Source organism: Globicephala melas, chromosome 10 (assembly GCF_963455315.2).
Source record: "Globicephala melas chromosome 10, mGloMel1.2, whole genome shotgun sequence".
In the NCBI taxonomy this organism is placed as follows: domain Eukaryota; kingdom Metazoa; phylum Chordata; class Mammalia; order Artiodactyla; family Delphinidae; genus Globicephala; species Globicephala melas.
In genome coordinates this window covers 102,436,503-102,462,282 of record NC_083323.1, presented here as the reverse complement: position 1 = coordinate 102,462,282, position 25,780 = coordinate 102,436,503, and positions in this window count along the sequence as shown.

The window sequence follows — 25,780 nt, the reverse complement described above, 5'->3', positions numbered from 1 at the left end:
AACGCTGACACTAACCCGCGCACTCACACGTACGCTCCCACTAAAGCGTTGTCGTACCCTCACCTGGACCCTAAACCGTCCCCGTCCCCTAACCCTAACCCTAGCCCGAACCCTAACCCTAACCCTTCCCCGAAGCCTGACCCTCACCCGTCCCCTAATCCTAACCCGTACGCTGAAGCTAACCCGCGCCCTCACACGTACGCTCCCCCTAAAGCGTTGTCGTACCCTCACCTGGACCCTAAACCGTCCCCGTCCCCTAACCCTAACCCTAGCCCGAACCCTAACCCTAACCCTTCCCTGAAGCCTGACCCTCACCCGTCCCCTAATCCCAACCCGTACGCTGACACTAACCCGCGCCCTCACACGTACGCTCCCCCTCATGCGTTGTCGTACCCTCACCTGGAGCTTAAACCGTCCCCGTCCCCTAACCCTAACCCTAGCCCGAACCCTATCCCTAACCCTTCCCCGAATCCTGACCCTCACCCGTCCCCTAATCCTAACCCGTACGCTGACACTAACCCGCGCCCTCACACGTACGCTCCCCCTAAAGCGTTGTCATACACTCAACTGGACCCTAAACCGTCCCCGTCCCCTAACCCTAACCCTAGCCCGAACCCTAACCCTAACCCTTTCCCGAAACCTGACCCTCACCCGTACCCTAATCCTAACCCGTGCGCTGACACTAAGCCGCGCCCTCACACATACGCTCCCCCTAAAGCGTTGTCGTACCCTCACCTGGACCCTAAACCGTCCCCGTCCCCTAACCCTAACCCTAGCCCGAACCCTAACCCTAACCCTTCCCCGAAGCCTGACCCTCACCCGTCCCCTAATCCTAACCCGTACGCTGACACTAACCCGTGCCCTCACACGTACGCTCCCCCTAAAGCGTTGTCGTACCCTCACCTGGACCCTAAACCGTCCCCGTCCCCTAACCCTAACCCTAGACAAAACCCTAACCCTAACCCTTCCCCGAAGCCTGACCCTCACCCGTCCCCTAATCCTAACCCGTACGCTGACACTAAGCCGCGCCCTCACACGTACGCTCCCCCTAAAGCGTTGTCGTACCCTCACCTGGACCCTAAACCGTCCCCTAACCCTAACCCTAACCCTAGCCCGAACCCTAACCCTAACCCTTCCCCGAAGCCTGACCCTCACCCGTCCCCTAATCCTAACCCGTACGCTGACACTAACCCGCGCCCTCACACGTACGCTCCCCCTAAAGCGTTGTCGTACCCTCACCTGGACCCTAAACCGTCCCCGTCCCCTAACCCTAACCCTAGCCCGAACCCTAACCCTAACCCTTCCCCGAAGCCTGACCCTCACCCGTCCCCTAATCCTAACCCGTACGCGGACACTAACCCGCGCCCTCACACGTACGCTCCCCCTAAAGCGTTGTCGTACCCTCACCTGGACCCTAAACCGTCCCCGTCCCCTAATCCTACCCCTAGCCCGAACACTAACCCTACCCCTTCCCCGAAGCCTGACCAACACCCGTCCCCTAATCCTAACCCGTACGCGGACACTAACCCGCGCCCTCACACGTACGCTCCCCCTAAAGCGTTGTCGTACCCTCACCTGGACCCTAAACCGTCCCCGTCCCCTAACCCTAACCCTAGCCCGAACCCTAACCCTAACCCTTCCCCGAAGCCTGACCCTCACCCGTCCCCTAATCCTAACCCGTACGCTGACACTAACCCGCGCCCTCACACGTACGCTCCCTCTAAAGCGTTGTCGTACCCTCACCTGGACCCTAAACCGTCCCCGTCCCCTAACCCTAACCCTAGCCCGAACCCTAACCCTAACACTTCCCCGAAGCCTGACCCTCACCCGTCCCCTAATCCTAACCCGTACGCTGACACTAAGCCGCGCCCTCACACGTACGCTCCCCCTAAAGCGTTGTCGTACCCTCACCTGGACCCTAAACCGTCCCCGTCCCCTAACCCTAACCCTAGCCCGAACCCTAACCCTAACCCTTCCCCGAAGCCTGACCCTCACCCGTCCCCTAATCCTAACCCGTACGCTGACACTAACCCGCGCCCTCACACGTACGCTCCCCCTAAAGCGTTGTCGTACCCTCACCTGGACCCTAAACCGTCCCCGTCCCCTAACCCTAAACCTAACCCGAACCCTAACCCTAACCCTTCCCCGAAGCCTGACACTCACCCGTCCCCTAATCCTAACCCGTACGCTGACACTAACCCGCGCCCTCACACGTACGCTCCGCCTAAAGCGTTGTCGTACCCTCACCTGGACCCTAAACCGTCCCCGTCCCCTAACCCTAACCCTAGCCCGAACCCTAACCCTAACCCTTCCCCGAAGCCTGACCCTCACCCGTCCCCTAATCCTAACCCGTACGCTGACACTAAGCCGCGCCCTCACACGTACGCTCCCCCTAAAGCGTTGTCGTACCCTCACCTGGACCCTAAACCGTCCCCGTCCCCTAACCCTAACCCTAGACCGAACCCTAACCCTAACCCTTCCCCGAAGCCTGACCCTCACCCGTCCCCTAATCCTAACCCGTACGCCGACACTAACCCGCGCCCTCACACGTACGCTCCCCCTAAAGCGTTGTCGTACCCTCACCTGGACCCTAAACCGTCCCCGTCCCCTAACCCTAACCCTAGCCCGAACCCTAACCCTAACCCTTCCCCGAAGCCTGACCCTCACCCGTCCCCTAATCCTAACCCGTACGCTGACGCTAACCCGCGCCCTCACACGTACGCTCCCTCTAAAGCGTTGTCGTACCCTCACCTGGACCCTAAACCGTCCCCGTCCCCTAACCCTAACCCTAGCCCGAACCCTAACCCTAACACTTCCCCGAAGCCTGACCCTCACCCGTCCCCTAATCCTAACCCGTACGCTGACACTAAGCCGCGCCCTCACACGTACGCTCCCCCTAAAGCGTTGTCGTACCCTCACCTGGACCCTAAACCGTCCCCGTCCCCTAACCCTAACCCTAGCCCGAACCCTAACCCTAACCCTTCCCCGAAGCCTGACCCTCACCCGTCCCCTAATCCTAACCCGTACGCTGACACTAACCCGCGCCCTCACACGTACGCTCCCCCTAAAGCGTTGTCGTACCCTCACCTGGACCCTAAACCGTCCCCGTCCCCTAACCCTAAACCTAACCCGAACCCTAACCCTAACCCTTCCCCGAAGCCTGACACTCACCCGTCCCCTAATCCTAACCCGTACGCTGACACTAACCCGCGCCCTCACACGTACGCTCCGCCTAAAGCGTTGTCGTACCCTCACCTGGACCCTAAACCGTCCCCGTCCCCTAACCCTAACCCTAGCCCGAACCCTAACCCTAACCCTTCCCCGAAGCCTGACCCTCACCCGTCCCCTAATCCTAACCCGTACGCTGACACTAAGCCGCGCCCTCACACGTACGCTCCCCCTAAAGCGTTGTCGTACCCTCACCTGGACCCTAAACCGTCCCCGTCCCCTAACCCTAACCCTAGACCGAACCCTAACCCTAACCCTTCCCCGAAGCCTGACCCTCACCCGTCCCCTAATCCTAACCCGTACGCCGACACTAACCCGCGCCCTCACACGTACGCTCCCCCTAAAGCGTTGTCGTACCCTCACCTGGACCCTAAACCGTCCCCGTCCCCTAACCCTAACCCTAGCCCGAACCCTAACCCTAACCCTTCCCCGAAGCCTGACCCTCACCCGTCCCCTAATCCTAACCCGTACGCTGACGCTAACCCGCGCCCTCACACGTACGCTCCCCCTAAAGCGTTGTCGTACCCTCACCTGGACCCTAAACCGTCCCCGTTCCCTAACACTAACCCTAGCCCGAACCCTAACCCTAATCCTTCCCCGAAGCCTGACCCTCACCCGTCCCCTAATCTTAACCTGTACACTGACACTAAGCCGCGCCCTCACACGTACGCTCCCCCTAAAGCGTTGTCGTACCCTCACCTGGACCCTAAACCGTCCCCGTCCCCTAACCCTAACCCTAGCCCGAACCCTAACCCTAACCCTTCCCCGAAGACTGACCCTCACCCGTCCCCTAATCCTAACCCGTACGCTGACGCTAAGCCGCGCCCTCACACGTACGCTCCCCCTAAAGTGTTGTCGTACCCTCACCTGGGCCCTAAACCGTCCCCGTCCCCTAACCCTAACCCTAGCCCGAACCCTAACCCTAACCCTTCCCCGAAGCCTGACCCTCACCCGTCCCCTAATCCTAACCCGTACGCTGACGCTAAGCCGCGCCCTCACACGTACGCTCCCCCTAAAGCGTTGTCGTACCCTCACCTGGGCCCTAAACCGTCCCCATCCCCTAACCCTAACCCTAGCCCGAACCCTAACCCTAACCCTTCCCCGAAGCCTGACCCTCACCCGTCCCCTAATCTTAGCCCGTACGCTGACACTAACCCGCGCCCTCACACGTACGCTCCCCCTAAAGCGTTGTCGTACCCTCACCTGGACCCTAAACCGTCCCCGTCCCCTAACCCTAACCCTAGCCCGAACCCTAACCCTAACCCTTCCCCGAAGCCTGACCCTCACCCGTCCCCTAATCCTAACCCGTACGCCGACACTAACACGCGCCCTCACACGTACGCTCCCCCTAAAGCGTTGTCGTACCCTCACCTGGACCCTAAACCGTCCCCGTCCCCTAACCCTAACCCTAGCCCGAACCCTAACCCTAACCCTTCCCCGAAGCCTGACCCTCACCCGTCCCCTAATCCTAACCCGTACGCTGACACTAAGCCGCACCCTCACACGTACGCTCCCCCTAAAGCGTTGTCGTACCCTCACCTGGACCCTAAACCGTCCCCGTCCCCTAACCCTAACCCTAGCCCGAACCCTAACCCTAACCCTTCCCCGAAGCCTGACCCTCACCCGTCCCCTAATCCTAACCCGTACGCTGACGCTAACCCGCGCCCTCACACGTACGCTCCCCCTAAAGCGTTGTCGTACCCTCACCTGGACCCTAAACCGTCCCCGTGCCCTAACACTAACCCTAGCCCGAACCGTAACCCTAACCCTTCCCCGAAGCCTGACCCTCACCCGTCCCCTAATCCTAACCAGTACGCCGACACTAACCCGCGCCCTCACACGTACGCTCCCCCTAAAGCGTTGTCGTATCCTCACCTGGACCCTAAACCGTCCCCGTCCCCTAACCCTAACCCTAGCCCGAACCCTAACCCTAACCCTTCCCCGAAGCCTGACCCTCACCCGTCCCCTAATCCTAACCCGTACGCTGACACTAAGCCGCTCCCTCACACGTACGCTCCCCCTAATGCGTTGTCGTACCCTAAAATGGACCCTAAACCGTCCCCGTCCCCTAACCCTAACCCTAGCCCGAACCCTAACCCTAACCCTTCCCCGAAGCCTGACCGTCACCCGTCCCCTAATCCTAACCCGTACGCTGACGCTAACCCGCGCCCTCACACGTACGCTCCCCCTAAAGCGTTGTCGTACCCTCACCTGGACCCTAAACCTTCCCCGTCCCCTAACCCTAACCCTAGCCCGAACCCTAACCCTAACCCTTCCCCAAGCCTGACCCTCACCCGTCCCCACTTCCTAACACGTACGCTGACACTAACCCGCGCCCTCACACGTACGCTCCCCCTAAAGCGTTGTCGTACCCTCACCTGGACCCTAAACCGTCCCCGTCCCCTAACCCTAACCCTAGCCCGAACCCTAACCCTAACCCTTCCCCGAAGCCTGACCCTCACCCGTCCCCTAATACTAACCAGTACGCTGACGCTAAGCCGCGCCCTCACACGTACGCTCCCCCTAAAGCGTTGTCGTAACCTCACCTGGGCCCTAAACCGTCCCCATCCCCTAACCCTAACCCTAGCCCGAACCCTAACCCTAACCCTTCCCCGAAGCCTGACCCTAACCCGTCCCCTAATCCTAACCCGTACGCTGACACTAACCCGCGCCCTCACACGTACGCTCCCCCTAAAGCGTTGTCGTACCCTCACCTGGACCCTAAACCATCCCCGTCCCCTAACCCTAACCCTAGCCCGAACCCTAACCCTAACACTTCCCCGAAGCCTGACCCTCACCCGTCCCCTAATCCTAACCCGTACGCTGACGCTAACCCGCGCCCTCACACGTACGCTCCCCCTAAAGCGTTGTCGTACCCTCAACTGGACCCTAAACCGTCCCCGTCCCCTAACACTAACCCTAGCCCGAACCCTAACCCTAACCCTTCCCCGAAGCCTGACCCTCACCCGTCCCCTAATCCTAACCCGTACGCTGACACTAACCAGCACCCTCACACGTACGCTCCCCCTAAAGCTTTGTCGTACCCTCACCTTGACCCTAAACCGTCCCCGTCCCCTAACCCTAACCCTAGCCCGAACCCTATCCCTAACCCTTCCCCGAAGCCTGACCCTCACCCGTCCCCTAATCCTAACCCGTACGCTGACACTAAGCCGCGCCCTCACACGTACGCTCCCCCTAAAGCGTTGTCGTACCCTCACCTGGACCCTAAACCGTCCCCGTCCCCTAACCCTAACCCTAGCCCGAACCCTAACCCTAACCCTTCCCCGAAGCCTGACCCTCACCCGTTCCCTAATCCTAACCCGTACGCTGACGGTAACCCGCGCCCTCACACGTACTCTCCCCCTAAAGCGTTGTCGTACCCTCACCTGGGCCCTAAACCGTCCCCATCCCCTAAACCTAACCCTAGCCCGAACCCTAACCCTAACACTTCCCCGAAGCCTGACCCTCACCCGTCCCCTAAACCTAACCCGTACGCTGACGCTAACCCGCGCCCTCACATGTAAGCTCCCCCTAAAGCGTTGTCGTACCCTCACCTGGACCCTAAACCGTCCCCGTCCCCTAACCCTAACCCTAGCCCGAACCCTAACCCTAACCCTTCCCCGAAGCCTGACCCTCACCCGTCCCGTAATCCTAACCCGTACGCTGACACTAAGCTGCTCCCTCACACGTACGCTCCCCCTAATGCGTTGTCGTACCCTAAAATGGACCCTAAACCGTCCCCGTCCCCTAACCCTAACCCTAGCCCGAACCCTAACCCTAACCCTTCCCCGAAGCCTGACCGTCACCCGTCCCCTAATCCTAACCCGTACGCTGACGCTAACCCGCGCCCTCACACGTACGCTCCCCCTAAAGCGTTGTCGTACCCTCACCTGGACCCTAAACCTTCCCCGTCCCCTAACCCTAACCCTAGCCCGAACCCTAACCCTAACCCTTCCCCAAGCCTGACCCTCACCCGTCCCCACTTCCTAACACGTACGCTGACACTAACCCGCGCCCTCACACGTACGCTCCCCCTAAAGCGTTGTCGTACCCTCACCTGGACCCTAAACCGTCCCCGTCCCCTAACCCTAACCCTAGCCCGAACCCTAACCCTAACCCTTCCCCGAAGCCTGACCCTCACCCGTCCCCTAATACTAACCAGTACGCTGACGCTAAGCCGCGCCCTCACACGTACGCTCCCCCTAAAGCGTTGTCGTACCCTCACCTGGGCCCTAAACCGTCCCCATCCCCTAACCCTAACCCTAGCCCGAACCCTAACCCTAACCCTTCCCCGAAGCCTGACCCTAACCCGTCCCCTAATCCTAACCCGTACGCTGACACTAACCCGCGCCCTCACACGTACGCTCCCCCTAAAGCGTTGTCGTACCCTCACCTGGACCCTAAACCATCCCCGTCCCCTAACCCTAACCCTAGCCCGAACCCTAACCCTAACACTTCCCCGAAGCCTGACCCTCACCCGTCCCCTAATCCTAACCCGTACGCTGACGCTAACCCGCGCCCTCACACGTACGCTCCCCCTAAAGCGTTGTCGTACCCTCAACTGGACCCTAAACCGTCCCCGTCCCCTAACACTAACCCTAGCCCGAACCCTAACCCTAACCCTTCCCCGAAGCCTGACCCTCACCCGTCCCCTAATCCTAACCCGTACGCTGACACTAACCAGCACCCTCACACGTACGCTCCCCCTAAAGCTTTGTCGTACCCTCACCTTGACCCTAAACCGTCCCCGTCCCCTAACCCTAACCCTAGCCCGAACCCTATCCCTAACCCTTCCCCGAAGCCTGACCCTCACCCGTCCCCTAATCCTAACCCGTACGCTGACACTAAGCCGCGCCCTCACACGTACGCTCCCCCTAAAGCGTTGTCGTACCCTCACCTGGACCCTAAACCGTCCCCGTCCCCTAACCCTAACCCTAGCCCGAACCCTAACCCTAACCCTTCCCCGAAGCCTGACCCTCACCCGTTCCCTAATCCTAACCCGTACGCTGACGGTAACCCGCGCCCTCACACGTACTCTCCCCCTAAAGCGTTGTCGTACCCTCACCTGGGCCCTAAACCGTCCCCATCCCCTAAACCTAACCCTAGCCCGAACCCTAACCCTAACACTTCCCCGAAGCCTGACCCTCACCCGTCCCCTAAACCTAACCCGTACGCTGACGCTAACCCGCGCCCTCACATGTAAGCTCCCCCTAAAGCGTTGTCGTACCCTCACCTGGACCCTAAACCGTCCCCGTCCCCTAACCCTAACCCTAGCCCGAACCCTAACCCTAACCCTTCCCCGAAGCCTGACCCTCACCCGTCCCGTAATCCTAACCCGTACGCTGACACTAAGGCGCGCCCTCACACGTACGCTCTCCCTAAAGCGTTGTCGTACCCTCACCTGGACCCTAAACCGTCCCCGTCCCCTAACCCTAACCCTAGCCCGAACCCTAACCCTAACTCTTCCCCGAAGCCTGACCCTCACCCGTCCCCTAATCCTAACCCGTACGCTGACACTAACCCGCGCCCTCACACGTACGCTCCCCCTAAAGCGTTGTCGTACCCTCACCTGGACCCTAAACCGTCCCCGTCCCCTAACCCTAACCCGAACCCTAACACTTCCCCGAAGCCTGACCCTCACCCGTCCCCTAATCCTAACCCGTACGCTGACACTAAGCCGCGCCCTCACACGTACGCTCCCCCTAAAGCGTTGTCGTACCCTCACCTGGACCCTAAACCGTCCCCGTCCCCTAACCCTAACCCTAGCCCGAACCCTAACCCTAACCCTTCCCCGAAGCCTGACCCTCACCCGTCCCCTAATCCTAACCCGTACGCTGACACTAAGCCGCGCCCTCACACGTACGCTCCCCCTAAAGCGTTGTCGTACCCTCACCTGGACCCTAAACCGTCCCCGTCCCCTAACCCTAACCCTAGCCCGAACCCTAACCCTAACCCTTCCCCGAAGCCTGACCCTCACCCGTCCCCTAATCCTAACCCGTACGCTGACACTAACCCGCGCCCGCACACGTACGCTCCCCCTAAAGCGTTGTCGTACCCTCACCTGGACCCTAAACCGTCCCCATCCCCTAACCCTAACCCTAGCCCGAACCCTAACCCTAACCCTTCCCCGAAGCCTGACCCTCACCCGTCCCCTAATCCTAACCCGTACGCTGACACTAACCCGCGCCCTCACACGTACGCTCCCCCTAAAGCGTTGTCGTACCCTCACCTGGACCCTAAACCGTCCCCGTCCCCTAACCCTAACCCTAGCCCGAACCCTAACCCTAACCCTTCCCCGAAGCCTGACCCTCACCCGTCCCCTAATCCTAACCCGTACGCTGACACTAAGCCGCGCCCTCACACGTACGCTCCCCCTTAAGCGTTGTCGTACCCTCACCTGGACCCTAAACCGTCCCCGTCCCCTAACCCTAACCCTAGCCCGAACCCTAACCCTGACCCTTCCCCGAAGCCTGACCCTCACCCGTCCCCTAATCCTAACCCGTACGCTAACACTAACCCGCGCCCTCACACGTACGCTCCCCCTAAAGAGTTGTCGTACCCTCACCTGGACCCTAAACCGTCCCCGTCCCCTAACCCTAACCCTATCCTTAACCCTTCCCCGAAGCCTGACCCTCACCCGTTCCCTAATCCTAACCCGTACGCTGACACTAACCTGCGCCCTCACACACACGCTCCCCCTAAAGCTTTGTCGTACCCTCACCTGAACCCTAAACCGTCCCCGTCGCCTGACGCTAACCCTAGTCCGAACCCTAACCCTAGCTCTTCCCCAAAGCCTGACCCTCACACGTCCCCTAATCCTAACCCGTACGGTGACACTAACCCACGCCCTCACACGTACGCTCCCCCTAAAGCGTTGTCGTACCCTCACCTGGACCCTATAACGTCCCCGTCCCCTAACCCTAACCATAGCCTGAACCCTAACCCTAGCCCTTCCCCTAAGCCTGACCCTCACCCGTCCCCTAATCCTAACCCGTACACTAACACTAACCCGCGCCCTCACACGTACGCTCCCCCTAAAGCGTTGTCGTACCCTCACCTGGACCCTAAACCGTCCCCATCCCCTAACCCTAACCCTAGCCCGAACCCTAACCCTAACCCTTCCCAGAAGCCTGACCCACACCCGTCCCCTAATCCTAACCCGTACGCTGACGCTAACCCGCGCCCTCACACGTACCCTACCCCTAAAGCGTTGTCGTACCCTCACCTGGACCCTAAACCGTCCCCGTCCCCTAACCCTAACCCTAGCCCGAACCCTAACCCTAACCCTTCCCCGAAGCCTGACCCTCACCCGTCCCCTAATCCTAACCCGTACGCTGACGCTAACCCGCGCCCTCACACGTACGCTCCCCCTAAAGCGTTGTCGTACCCTCACCTGGACCCTAAACCGTCCCCGTCCCCTAACCCTAACCCTAGCCCGAACCCTAACCCTAACCCTTCCCCGAAGCCTGACCCTCACCCGTCCCCTAATCCTAACCCGTACGCTGACGCTAACCCGCGCCCTCACACGTAAGCTCCCCATAAAGCGTTGTCGTACCCTCACCTGGACCCTAAACCGTCCCCGTCCCCTAATCCTAACCCTAGCCCGAACCCTAACCCTAACCCTTCCCCGAAGCCTGACCCTCACCCGTCCCTTAATCCTAACCCGTACGCTGACACTAACCCGCGCCCTCACACGTACGCTCTCCCTAAACCGTTGTCGTACCCTCACCTGGACCCTAAACCGTCCCCGTCCCCTAAACCTAAACCTAGCCCGAACCCTAACCCTAACACTTCCCCGAAGCCTGACCCTCACCCGTCCCCTAATCCTAACCCGTACGCTGACACTAACCCGCGCCCTCACACGTACGCTCCCCCTAAAGCGTTGTACCCTCACCTGGGCCCTAAACAGTCCCCGTCCCCTAACCCTAACCCTAGCCCGAACCCTAACCCTAACACTTCCCCGAAGCCTGACCCTCACCCGTCCCCTAATCCTAATCCGTACGCTGACACTAACCCGCGCCCTCACACGTACGCTCCCCCTAAAGCGTTGTCGTACCCTCACCTGGACCCTAAACCGTCCCCGTCCCCTAACCCTAACCCTAGCCCGAACCCTAAACCTAACCCTTTCCCGAAGCCTGACCCTCACCCGTCCCCAAATCCTAACCCGTACGCTGACACTAAGCCGCGCCCTCACACGTACGCTCCCCCTAAAGCGTTGTCGTACCCTCACCTGGACCCTAAACCGTCCCCGTCCCCTAACCCTAACCCTAGCCCGAACACTAACCCTAACCCTTCCCCGAAGCCTGACCCTCACCCGTCCCCTAATCCTAACCCGTACGCTGACACTAAGCCGCGCCCTCACACGTACGCTCCTCCTAAAGCGTTGTCGTACCCTCACCTGGACCCTAAACCGTCCCCGGCCCCTAACCCTAACCCTAGCCCGAACCCTAACCCTAACACTTCCCCGAAGCCTGACCCTCACCCGTCCCCTAATCCTAACCCGCACGCTTACACTAACCCGCGCCCTCACAGTACGCTCCCCCTAAAGCGTTGTTGTACCCTCACCTGGACCCTAAACCGTCCCCGTCCCCTAACCCTAACCCTAGCCCGAACACTAACCCTAACCCTTCCCCGAAGCCTGACCCTCACCCGTCCCCTAATCCTAACCCGTACGCTGACGCTAACCCGCGCCCTCACACGTACGCTCCCCCTAAAGCGTTGTCGTACCCTCACCTGGACCCTAAACCGTCCCCGTCCCCTAACCCTAGCCCGAACCCTAACCCTAACCCTTCCCCGAAGCCTGGCCCTCACCCGTCCCCTAATCCTAACCCGTACGCTGACGCTAACCCGCGCCCTCACACTTACGCTCCCCCTAAAGCGTTGTCGTACCCTCACCTGGGCCCTAAACCGTCCCCATCCCCTAACCCTAACCCTAGCCCGAACCCTAACCCTAACCCTTCCCCGAAGCCTGACCCTCACCCGTCCCCTAATCCTAACCCGTACGCTGACGCTAAACCGCGCCCTCACACGTAAGCTCCCCCTAAAGCGTTGTCGTACCCTCACCTGGACCCTAAACCGTCCCCGTCCCCTAACCCTAACCCTAGCCCGAACCCTAACCCTAACCCTTCCCCGAAGCCTGACCCTCACCCGTCCCCTAATCCTAACCCGTACGCTGACACTAACCCGCGCCCTCACACGTACGCTCCCCCTAAAGCGTTGTCGTACCCTCACCTGGACCCTAAACCGTCCCCGTCCCCTAACCCTAACCCTAGCTCGAACCCTAACCCTAACCCTTCCCCGAAGCCTTACCCTCACCCGTCCCCTAATCCTAACCCGTACGCTGACACTAACCCGCGCCCTCACACGTACGCTCCCCCTAAAGTTTTGTCGTACCCTCACCTGGACCCTAAACCGTCCCCGTCCCCTAACCCTAACCCTAGCCCGAACCCTAACCCTAACCCTTCCCCGAAGCCTGACCCTCACCCGTCCCCTAATCCTAACCCGTACGCTGACACTAACCCGCGCCCTCACACGTACGCTCTCCCTAAAGCGTTGTCGTACCCTCACCTGGACCCTAAACCGTCCCCGTCCCCTAACCCTAACCCTAGCCCGAACCCTAACCCTAACCCTTCCCGGAAGCCTGACCCTCACCCGTCCCCTAATCCTAACCCGTACGCTGACACTAACCCGCGCCCTCACACGTACGCTCCCCCTAAAGCATTGTACCCTCACCTGGGCCCTAAACCGTCCCCGTCCCCTAACCCTAACCCTAGCCCGAACCCTAACCCTAACACTTCCCCGAAGCCTGACCCTCACCCGTCCCCTAATCCTAACCCGTACGCTGACACTAACCCGCGCCCTCACACGTACGCTCCCCCTAAAGCGTTGTCGTACCCTCACCTGGACCCTAAACCGTCCCCGTCCCCTAACCCTAACCCTAGCCCGAATCCTAACCCTAACCCTTCCCCGAAGCCTGACCCTCACCCGTCCCCTAATCCTAACACGTACGCTGACACTAACCCGCGCCCTCACACGTACGCTCCCCCTAAAGCGTTGTCGTACCCTCACCTGGACCCTAAACCGTCCCCGTCCCCTAACCCTAACCCTAGCCCGAACCCTAACCCTAACCCTTCCCCGAAGCCTGACCCTCACCCGTCCCCTAATCCTAACCCGTACGCTGACACTAAGCCGCACCCTCACACGTACGCTCCCCCTAAAGCGTTGTCGTACCCTCACTTGGACCCTAAACCGTCCCCGTCCCCTAACCCTAACCCTAGCCCGAACCCTAACCCTAACCCTTCCCCGAAGCCTGACCCTCACCCGTCCCCTAATCCTAACCCGTACGCTGACACTAACCCGCGCCCTCACACGTACGCTCCCCTTAAAGCGTTGTCGTACCCTCACCTGGACCCTAAACCGTCCCCGTCCCCTAACCCTAACCCTAGCCCGAACCCTAACCCTAACCCTTCCCCGAAGCCTGACCCTCACCCGTCACCTAATCCTAACCCGTACGCTGACACTAAGCCGCGCCCTCACACGTACGCTCCTCCTAAAGCGCTGTCGTACCCTCACCTGGAACCTAAACCGTCCCCGGCCCCTAACCCTAACCCTAGCCCGAACCCTAACCTTAACACTTCCCCGAAGCCTGACCCTCACCCGTCCCCTAATCCTAACCCGCACGCTTACACTAACCCGCGCCCTCACAGTACGCTCCCCCTAAAGCATTGTCGTACCCTCACCTGGACCCTAAACCGTCCCCGTCCCCTAACCCTAACCCTAGCCCGAACACTAACCCTAACACTTCCCCGAAGCCTGACCCTCACCCGTCCCCTAATCCTAACCCGTACGCTGACGCTAACCCGCGCCCTCACACGTACGCTCCCCCTAAAGCGTTGTCGTACCCTCACCTGGACCCTAAACCGTCCCCGTCCCCTAACCCTAACCCTAGCCCGAACCCTAACCCTAACCCTTCCCCGAAGCCTGACCCTCACCCGTCCCCTAATCCTAACCCGTACGCTGACGCTAACCCGCGCCCTCACACGTACGCTCCCCCTAAAGCGTTGTCGTAACCTCACCTGGGCCCTAAACCGTCCCCATCCCCTAACCCTAACCCTAGCCCGAACCCTAACCCTAACCCTTCCCCGAAGCCTGACCCTCACCCGTCCCCTAATCCTAACCCGTACGCTGACGCTAACCCGCGCCCTCACACGTAAGCTCCCCCTAAAGCGTTGTCGTACCCTCACCTGGACCCTAAACCGTCCCCGTCCCCTAACCCTAACCCTAGCCCGAACCCTAACCCTAACCCTTCCCCGAAGCCTGACCCTCAACCGTCCCCTAATCCTAACCCGTACACTGACACTAACCCGCGCCCTCACACGTACGCTCCCCCTAAAGCGTTGTCGTACCCTCACCTGGACCCTAAACCGTCCCCGTCCCCTAACCCTAACCCTAGCCCGAACCCTAACCCTAACCCTTCCCCGAAGCCTGACCCTCACCCGTCCCCTAATCCTAACCCGTACGCTGACACTAAGCCGCTCCCTCACACGTACGCTCTCCCTAAAGCGTTGTCGTACCCTCACCTGGACCCTAAACCATCCCCGTCCCCTAACCCTAACCCTAGCCCGAACCCTAACCCTAACCCTTCCCCGAAGCCTGACACTCACCCGTCCCCTAATCCTAACCCGTACGCTGACACTAACCCGCGCCCTCACACGTACGCTCCCCCTAAAGCGTTGTACCCTCACCTGGACCCTAAACCGTCCCCGTCCCCTAACCCTAACCCTAGCCCGAACCCTAACCCTAACACTTCCCCGAAGCCTGACCCTCACCCGTCCCCTAATCCTAACCCGTACGCTGACACTAAGCCGCGCCCTCACACGTACGCTCCCCCTAAAGCGTTGTCGTACCCTCACCTGGACCCTAAACCGTCCCCGTCCCCTAACCCAAACCCTAGCCTGAACCCTAACCCTAACGCTTCCCCGAAGCCTGACCCTCACCCGTCCCCTAATCCTAACACGTACGCTGACACTAACCCGCGCCCTCACACGCACGCTCCCCCTAAAGCGTTGTTGTACCCTCACCTGGACCCTAAACCGTCCCCGTCCCCTAACCCTAACCCTAGCCCGAACCCTAACCCTAACCCTTCCCCGAAGCCTGACCCTCACCCGTCCCCTAATCCTAACCCGTACGCTGACACTAACCCGCGCCCTCACACGTACGCTCCCCCTAAAGCGTTGTCGTACCCTCACCTGGACCCTAAACCGTCCCCGTCCCCTAACCCTAACCCTAGCCCGAACCCTAACCCTAACCCTTCCCCGAAGCCTGACCCTCACCCGTCCCCTAATCCTAACCCGTACGCTGACACTAAGCCGCGCCCTCACACGTACGCTCCCCCTAAAGCGTTGTCGTACCCTCACCTGGACCCTAAACCGTCCCCGTCCCCTAACCCTAACCCTAGCCCGAACCCTAACCCTAACCCTTCCCCGAAGCCTGACCCTCACCCGTCCCCTAATCCTAACCCGTACGCTGACACTAACCCGCGCCCTCACACGTACGCTCCCCCTAAAGCGTTGTCGTACCCTCACCTGGACCCTAAACCGTCCCCGTCCCCTAACCCTAACCCTAGCCCGAACACTGTCCATAACTCTTTTCCGAAGGCTGACCCTCACCCGTCCCCTAATCCTAACCCGTACGCTGACACTAACCCGCGCCCTCACACGTACGCTCCCCCTAAAGCGTTGTCGTACCCTCACCTGGACCCTAAACCGTCCCCGTCCCCTAACCCTAACCCTAGCCCGAACCCTAAACCTAACCCTTCCCCGAAGCCTGACCCTCACCCGTCCCCTAATCCTAACCCGTACGCTGACACTAATCCGCGCCCTCACACGTACCCTACCCCTAAAGCGTTGTCGTACCCTCACCTGGACCCTAAACCGTCCCCGTCCCCTAACCCTAACCCTATCCTTAACCCTTCCCCGAAGCCTGACCCTCACCCGTTCCCTAATCCTAACCCGTACGCTGACACTAACCTGCGCCCTCACACGCACGCTCCCCCTAAAGCTTTGTCGTACCCTCACCTGGACCCTAAACCGACCCTGTCCCCTGACCCTAACCCTACTCCGAACCCTAACCCTAACCCTTCCCCAAAGCCTGACCCTCACACGTCCCCTAATCCTAACCCGTACGCTAACACTAACCCGCGCCTTCACATGTACGCTCCCCCTAAAGCGTTGTCCTACCCTCACCTGGATCCTAAACCATCCCCGTCCCCTAACCCTAACCCTACCCCGAACCCTAACACTTCCCCGAAGGCTGACCCTCACCCGTCCCATAATCCTAACCCGTACGCTGACACTAACCCGCGCCCTCACACGTACGCTCCCCCTAAAGCGTTGTCGTACCCTCACCTGGACCCTAAACCGTCCCCGTCCCCTAACCCTAACCCTAGCCCGAACCCGAACCCTAACACGTCCCCGAAGGCTGACTCTCACCCGTCCCATAATCCTAACCTGTACGCTGACACTAACCCACGCCCTCACACGTACGCACCCCCGAAAGCATTGTCGTACCCTCACCTGGACCCTAAACCGTCCCCGTCCCCTAACCCTAACCCTAGCCCGAACCCTAACCCTAACCCTTCCCCGAAGCCTGACCCTCACCCGTCCCCTAATCCTAACCCGTACGCTAACACTAACCTGCGGCCTCACACGTACGCTCCCCCTAAAGCGTTGTCGTACCCTCACCTGGACCCTAAACCGTCCACGTCCCCTAAACCTAACCCTAGCCCGAACACTAAACCTAACACTTCCCCAAAGCCTGACCCTCACCCGTCCCCTAATCCTAACCCATACGCTAACACTAACCCGTGCCCTCACACGTACGCTCCCCCTAAAGCGTTGTCGTACCCTCACCTGGACCCTAAACCGTCCCCATCACCTAACCCTAACCCTACCCCGAACCCTAACCCTAACACTTTCCCAAAGCCTGACCATCACCCGTCCCCTAATCCTAACCCGTACGCTGACACTAAACCGCGCTGTCACACGTACGCTCCCCCTAAAGCGTTGTCGTACACTCACCTGGACCCTAAACCGTCCCCGTCCCATAACCCTAACCCTAGCACGAACCCTAACCCTAACTCTTCCCCGAAGCCTGACCCTCACCCGTTCCCTAATCCTAACCCATACGCTGACACTAACCTGTGCCCTCACACGCACGCTCCCCCTAAAGTTTCTCGTACCCTCACCTGGACCCTAAACCGTCCCGGTCCCCTAACCCTAACCCTAGCCCGAACCCTAACCCTAAACCTTCCCCAAACCCTGACCCTCACACTTCCCCTAATACTAACCCGTACGCTGACACTAACCCGCGCCCTCACACGTACGCTCCCCCTAAAGCGTTGTCGTTCCCTCATCTGGACCCTAAATCGTCCCCGTCCCCTAACCCTAACCCTAGCCCAAACCCTAACCCTAACCCTTCCCCGAAGCCTGACCCTCACCCGTCCCCAATCCTAACCCGTACGCTAACACTAACCCACGCCCTCACACGTATGCTCCCCTTAAAGCGTTGTCGTACCCTCACCTGTACCCTAAACCGTCCCCGTCCCCTAACCCTAACTCTAGCCCAAAGCCTAACCCTAACCCATCACCTAAGCCTGACCCTCACCCGTCCCCTAATCCTAAACCGTACGATGACACTAACCCGCGCCTTCACACGCACGCTTCCCCTAAAGCGTTGTCGTACCTTCACCTTTACCATAAACCGTCCCCGTCCCCTAACCCTAACCCTATCCCGAACCCTAACCCTAACCCTTCCCCGAAGCCTGACCCTCACCCGTCCCCTAATCCTAACCCGTACGCTAACACTAACCCACGCCCTCAAACGTACGCTCCCCCTAAAGAGTTGTCGTACCCTCACCTGGACCGTAAACCGTCCCCGTCCCCTAACCCTAACCATAGGCCGAACCCTAACCCTAACCCTTCCCCAAAGCCTGACCCTCACCCGTCCCCTAATCCTAACCCGTATGCTAACACTAACCCGTGCCCTCACACGAACGCTCCCCCTAAAGCGTTATCGTACACTCACCTGGACCCTACACCGTCCCCGTCACCTAACCCTAAGCCTAGCCCGAACCCTAACCCTAACCCTTCTCAAAGCCTGACCCTCACCCGTCCCCTAATCCTAACCCTTACGCTAACACTAACCCGCGTCCTCACACGTACGCTCCCCCTAAAGCGTTGTCGTACCCTCACCTGGACCCTAAACCGTCCCCGTCCCCTAACCCTAACCCTAGCCCGAACCCTAACCCTAACCCTTCCCCGAAGCCTGACCCTCACTCGTCCCCTAATCCTAACCCCTACGCTGACACTAACCTGCGCCCTCACACGCACGCTGCCCCTAAAGCTTTGTCGTACCCTCACCTGAACCCTAAACCGTCCCCGTCCCCTAACGCTAACCCTAGCCCGAACCCGAACCCTAACCCTTCCCCAAAGCCTGACCCTCACAAGTCCCCTAATCCTAACCCGTACGCTGACACTAACCCGCGCCCTCACACGTACGCTCCCCCTAAAGCGTTGTCGTACCCTCACCTGGACCCTAAACCGTCCCCGTCCCCTAACCCTAACCCTAGCCCGAACCCTAACCGTAAACCTTCCCCGAAGCCTGACCCACACCCGTCCCCTAATCCTAACCCGTACGCTGACACTAACCCGCGCCCTCACACGTACGCTACCCCTAAAGCGTTGTCGTACCCTCACCTGGACCCTCAACCGTCCCCGTCCCCTAACCCTAACCCTGGACCGAACCCTAACCCTAACCCTTCCCCGAAGCCTGACCCTCACCAGTCCCAAACCCTAACCCGTACGGTAACACTAACCCGCGCCCTCACACGTACGCTCCCCCTACAGCGTTGTCATACCCTCACCTGGACCCTAAACCGTCCCCGTCCCCTAACCGTAACCCTACCCCGAACCCTAACCCTAACCCTTCCCCGAAGCCTGACCCTCACCCGTCACCTAATCCTAAACCGTACGCTAATACTAACCCACGCTCTCACACGTACGCTCCCCCTAAAGCGTTTTCGTACCCTCACCTGGACCCTAAACCGTCCCCGTCCCCTAACCCTAACCCTAGCCCGAACCCTAACCCTAACCCTTCCCCGAAGCCTGACCCTCACCCGTCCCCTAATCCTAACCCGTACGCTGACACTAACGGGCGCCTCACACGTACGCCCCCCCTAAAGCGTTGTCGTACCCTCACGTGGACCCTAAACCGTCCCCGTCCCCTAACCCTAACCCTAGCCCGAACACTATCCCTAACCCTTTTCCGAAGGCTGACCCTCACCCGTCCCCTAATCCTAACCCTCACGCTAACACTAACCCACGCCCTCACACGTACGCTTCACCTAAAGCGTTTTCGTTCCCTCACCTGGACCCTAAACCGTCCCCGTCCTGTAACCCTAACCCTAGCCCGAACCCTAACCCTAACACTTCCCCAAAGCCTGACCCTCACCCGTCCCCTAATCCTAACCCGTACGCTGACACTAACCCGCGCCCTCACACGTACGCTCCCCCTAAAGCGTTATCGTACCCTCACCTGGACCTTAAACCGTCCCCATCCCCTAATTATAACCGAAGCCCGAACCCTAAGCCTAACCCTTCCCCGAAGCCTGACCCTCACCCGTCCCCTAATCCTAACCCGTACGCTGACACACTCCCGCGCCCTCACACGTATGCTCCCCCTAAAGCGTTGTCGTATCCTCACCTGGACCCTAAACCGTCCCCGTCCCGTAACCCTAACCCTAGCCCGAACCCTAACCCTAACTCTTACCCGAAGCCTGACCCTCACCCGTCCCCTAATCCTAACCCGTACGCTAAAACTAACCAGCGCCCTCACACGTACGCTCCCCCTAAAGCATTATCGTACCCTCACCTGGACCCTAAACCGTCCCCGTCCCCTGATTATAACCCAAGCCCGAACCCTAAGCCTAACCCTTCCCCGAAGCCTGACCCTCACCCGTCCACAATCCTAACCCGTACGCTAACAGTAACCCGCGCCCACACACGTATGCTCCCCCTAAAGCGTTGTCGTACACTCACCTGGACCCTAAACCGTCCCCGTCCCCTAAACCTAACCCTAGCCCGAACCCTAACCGTAAACCTTCCCCGAAGCCTGACCCTCACCCGTCCCCTAATCCTAACCTCTACACTAACACTAACCCGCGCCCTCACACGTTCGCTCCTCCTAAAGCGTTGTCGTACCCTCACCTGGACCCTAAACCGTCCCCGTCCACTAACACTAACCCTAGCCCGAACCCTAACCCTAACACTTCCCCGAAGCCTGACCCTCACCCGTCCCCAAATCCTAACCCGTACGCTAACACTAACCCGCGCCCTCACACGTACGCTCCCCCTAAAGCGTTGTCGTACCCTCACCTGGACCCTAAACCGTCCCCGTCCCCTAACCCTAACCCTAGCCCGAACCCTAACCCTAACCCTTCCCCGAAGCCTGACCCTCACCCGTCCCCTAATCCTAACCCGTACGCTAACACTAACCCGCGCCCTCACACGTATGCTCCCCCTAAAGAGTTGTCGTACCCTCAACTGGACCCTAAAGCGTCCCCGTCCCCTAACCCTAACCCTAACCCTAACCCTTCCCCGAAGCCTGACCCTCACCCGTCCCCTAATCCTAACCCGTACGCTGACACTAACCTGCGCCCTCACACGCACGCTCCCCCTAAAGCTTTGTCGTACCCTCTCCTGGACCCTAAACCGTCCCCGTCCCCTGACTCTAACCCTAGTCCGAACCCTAACCCTAACCCTTCCCCAAAGCCTGACCCTCACCCGTCCCCTAATCCTAACCCGTACGCTAACACTAACCCGCGCCCTCACAGGTACGCTCCCCCTAAAGCGTTGTCCTACCATCACCTGGATCCTAAACCTTCCCCGTCCCCTAACCCTAACCCTAGCCCGAACCCTAACCCTAACCCTTCCCCGAAGCCTGACCCTCACCCGTCCCCTAATCCTAACCCGTACGCTAACACTAACAGGCGCCCTCACACGTACGCTACCCCTAAAGCGTTGTCGTACCCTCACCTGGACCCTTAACCGTCCCCGTCCCCTAACCCTAACCCTAGCCCGAACTATTACCCTAACCCTTCCCCGAAGCCTGACCCTCACCCGTCCCCAATCCTAACCCGTACGCTAACACTAACCCGCGCCCTCACACGCACGCTTACCCTAAAGCGTTGTCGTACCCTCACCTTTACCCTAAACCGTCCCCGTCCCCTAACCCTAACCCTATCCCGAAACCTAACCCAAACACTTCCCCGAAGCCTGACCCTCACCCGTCCCCTAATCCTAACCCGTACGCTAACACTAACCCACGCCCTCAAACGTACGCTCCCCCTAAAGATTTGTCGTACCCTCACCTGGACCCTACACCATCCCCGTCCCCTAACCCTAAGCCTAGCCCGAACCCTAACCCTAACCCTTCTCCAAAGCCTGACCCTCACCCGTCCGCTAATCCTAAACCTTACGCTAACACTAACCCGCGCCCTCACACGTACGCTCCCCCTAAAGCGTTGTCGTAACCTCACCTGGACCCTAAACCGTCCCTGTCCCCTAACCCTAACCCTAGCCCGAACCCTAACCCTAACCCTTCCCCGAAGCCTGACACTCACCCGTCCCCTAATCCTAACCCGTACGCTGACACTAACCTGCGCCCTCACATGCACGCTGCCCCTAAAGCTTTGTCGTACCCTCACCTGGACCCTAAACCGTCCCCGTCCCCTAACGCTAACCCTAGCCCGAACCCTAACCCTAAACCTTCCCCAAAGCCTGACCCTCACAAATCCCCTAATCCTAACCCGTACGCTGACACTAACCCGCGCCCTCACACGTACGCTCCCCCTAAAGCGTTGTCGTACCCTCACCTGGACCCTATACCGTCCCCGTCCCCTAACCCTAACCCTAGCCCGAACCCTAACCCTAACCCTTCCCCGAAGCCTGACCCTCACCCGTCCCCTAATCCTAACCCGTACGCTAACACTAACCCGCGCCCTCACACGTACGCTCCCCCTAAAGCGTTGTCGTACCCTCACCTGGACCCTAAACCGTCCCCGTCCCCTAACCCTAACCCTAGCCCGAACCCTAACCGTAACCCTTCCCCGAAGCCTGACCCTCACCCGTCCCCTAATCCTAACCCGTACACTAACACTAACCCGCGCCCTCACAAGTACGCTCCCCCTAAAGCGTTGTCGTACCCTCACCTGGACCCTAAACCGTCCCCGTCTCCTAATTATAACCCAAGCCCGAACCCTAAGCCTAACCCTTCCCCGAAGCCTGACCCTCACCCGTCCCCTAATCCTAACCCGTACGCTTACACTAACCCGCGCCCTCACAAGTACGCTCCCCCTAAAGCGTTGTCGTACCCTGACCTGTACCCTAAACCGTTCCCGTCCCCTAACGCTAACCCTAGCCCGAAACCTACACCTAAACCTTCCCAGAAGCCTGACCCTCACCCGTCCAATAAAACTAACCCGTACGCTATCACTAACCCGCGCCCTCATACGTACGCTCCCCCTAAAGCGTTGTCGTACCCTCACCTGGACCCTAAACCGTCCCTGTCCCCTAACCCTAACCCTAGCCCGAAACCTAACCCTAACCCTTCCCCGAAGCCTGACCCTCACCCGTCCCCTAATCCTAACCTGTACGCTGACACTAACCCGCGCCCTCACACGTACGCTCCCCCTAAAGCGTTGTCGTACCCTCACCTGGACCCTAAACCATCCCCGTCCCCTAACCCTAACCCTAGCCCGAATCCTAACCCTAACCCTTCCCCGAAGCCTGACCCTCACCCGTCCCCTAATCCTAACCCGTACGCTGACGCTAACCCGCGCCCTCACACGTACGCTCCCCCTAAAGCGTTGTCGTACCCTCACCTGGACCCTAAACCGTCCCCGTCCCCTAACCCTAACCCTAGCCCGAACCCTAACCCTAACCCTTCCCCGAAGCCTGACCCTCACCCGTCCCCTCATCCTAACCCGTACGCTGACACTAACCCACGCCCTCACACGTACGCTGCCCCTAAAGCGTTGTCGTACCCTCACCTGGACCCTAAACCGTCCCCATCCCCTAAACCTAACCCTAGCCCGATACCTAACCCTAACGCTTCCCCGAAGCCTTACCCTCACCCTTCCCCTAATCCTAACCCGTACGCTGACACTAACCCGTGCCCTCACACGTACGCTCCCCCTAAACCGTTGTCGTACCCTCACCTGGACCCTAAACCGTCCCCGTCCCCTAACCCTAACCCTAGCCCGAACCCTAACCCTAACACTTCCCCGAAGCCTTGCACTCACCCGTCCCCTAATCCTAACCCGTACGCTGACACTAACCCGTGCCCTCACACGTACGCTCACCGTAAACCGTTGTCGTACCCTCACCTGGACCCTAAACCGTCCCCGTCCCCTAACCCTAACCCTAGCCCGAAACCTAACCCTAACCCTAACCCTTCCCCGAAGCCTGACCCTCACCCGTCGCCTCATCCTAACCCGTACGCTGACACTAACCCACGCCCTCACACGTACGCTGCCCCTAAAGCGTTGTCGTACCCTCACCTGGACCCTAAACCGTCCCCATCCCCTAAACCTAACCCTAGCCCGATACCTAACCCTAACCCTTCCCCGAAGCCTTACCCTCACCCTTCCCCTAATCCTAACCCGTACGCTGACACTAACCCGTGCCCTCACACGTACGCTTACCCTAAACCGTTGTCGTACCCTCACCTGGACCCTAAACCGTCCCCGTCCCCTAACCCTAACCCTAGCCCGAACCCTAACCCTAACACTTCCCCGAAGCCTTACACTCACCCGTTCCCTAATCCTAACCCGTACGCTGACACTAACCCGTGCCCTCACACGTACGCTCACCGTAAACCGTTGTCGTACCCTCACCTGGACCCTAAACCGTCCCCGTCCCCTAACCCTAACCCCAGCCCGAACCCTAACCCTAACCCTTCCCCGAAGCCTGACCCTCACCCGTCCCCTAATCCTAACGCGTACCCTAAAACTAACCCGTGGCCTCACACGTACGCTCACCCTAAACCATTGTCGTACCCTCACCTGGACCCTAAACCCTCCTCGTCCCCTAACCCTAACCCTAGCCCGAAACCTAACCCTAACCCTTCGCCGAAGCCTTACCCTCACCCATCCCCTAATCCTAACCCGTACGCTAACAGTAACCCATGCCCTCACACGTACGCTCACCCTAAAGCTTTGTTGTACCCTCACCTGGACCCTAAACCGTCCCCGTCCCCTAACCCTAACCCTAGCCCGATCCCTAACCCTAAACCTTCCCCGAAGCCTGACCCTCACCCGTCCCCTAATCCTAACCCGTTCGCTAACACTATCCAGTGCCCTCAAACGTACGCTCACCCTAAAGCGTTGTCGTACCCTCACCTGGACCCTACACCGTCCACGTCCCCTAACCCTAACCCTAGCCCAAACCCTAACCCTAACCCTTCCCCGAAGCCTTACCCTCACCCGTCCCCTAATACTAACCCGTACGCTAACAGTAACCCGTGCCCTCACACGTACGCTCACCCTAAAGCGTTGCCATACACTCAACCTGGACCCTAAGCCGTCCCCGTCCCCTAACCCTAACCCTAGCCCAAACCCTAACCCTAACCCTTCCCCGAAGCCTTACACTCACCCATCACCTAATCCTAACCCGTACGCTAACTCTATCCCGTGCCCTCACACGTACGCTCACCCTAAAGCGTTGTGTTACCCTCACCTGGACCCTAAACCGTCCCCGTCCCCTAACCCTAACCTTATCCCTTACCCGAAGCTTTACCCTAGCCCGTCCCCTTATCCTAACCCGTACGCTAACACTAACCCGTGCCCTCACACTTACGTCACCCTAAACCTTGTCGTACCCTAACCTGTCCCCTAAACCATCCCCGTCCCCTAACCCTAACCCTAACCTGTCCCCTAAATCGTCCCCGTCCCCTAACCCTAACCCTTCCGCTAACCCGTCCCCTAACCCGTCCCCTAATCCTAACCCGTCCGCTAACACTAACCCGTGCCCTCACACGTACGCTCACCCTAAACCGTTGTCTTACCGTAACCTGTACCCTAAACCGTCCCCGTCCCCGTCCCCTAACCCTATCTCTTACCTGAAGCCTTACCCTAACCCGTCCCCTAATCCTAACCCGTACGCTGACACTAACCCATGCCCTCACACGTACGCTCACACTATACCATTGTCGTACCCTAACCTGTACCCTATATCGTCCCCTAACCCTAACCCTAACCCTAACCCTTACCCGAAGCCTTACCCTAACCCCTCTCCTAATCCTAACCCGTACGCTAACACTAACCCGTGCCCTCACACGTATGCTCACTCTAAACCGTTTTCGTACCCTAACCTGTACCCTAAACCGTCCCCGTCCCTTAACCCTAACCTTAACCCTTACCCGAAGCCTTACCCTAACCCGTCACCTAATCCTAACCCGTACGCTAACACTAAACCTTACCCTTACATGTACGCTA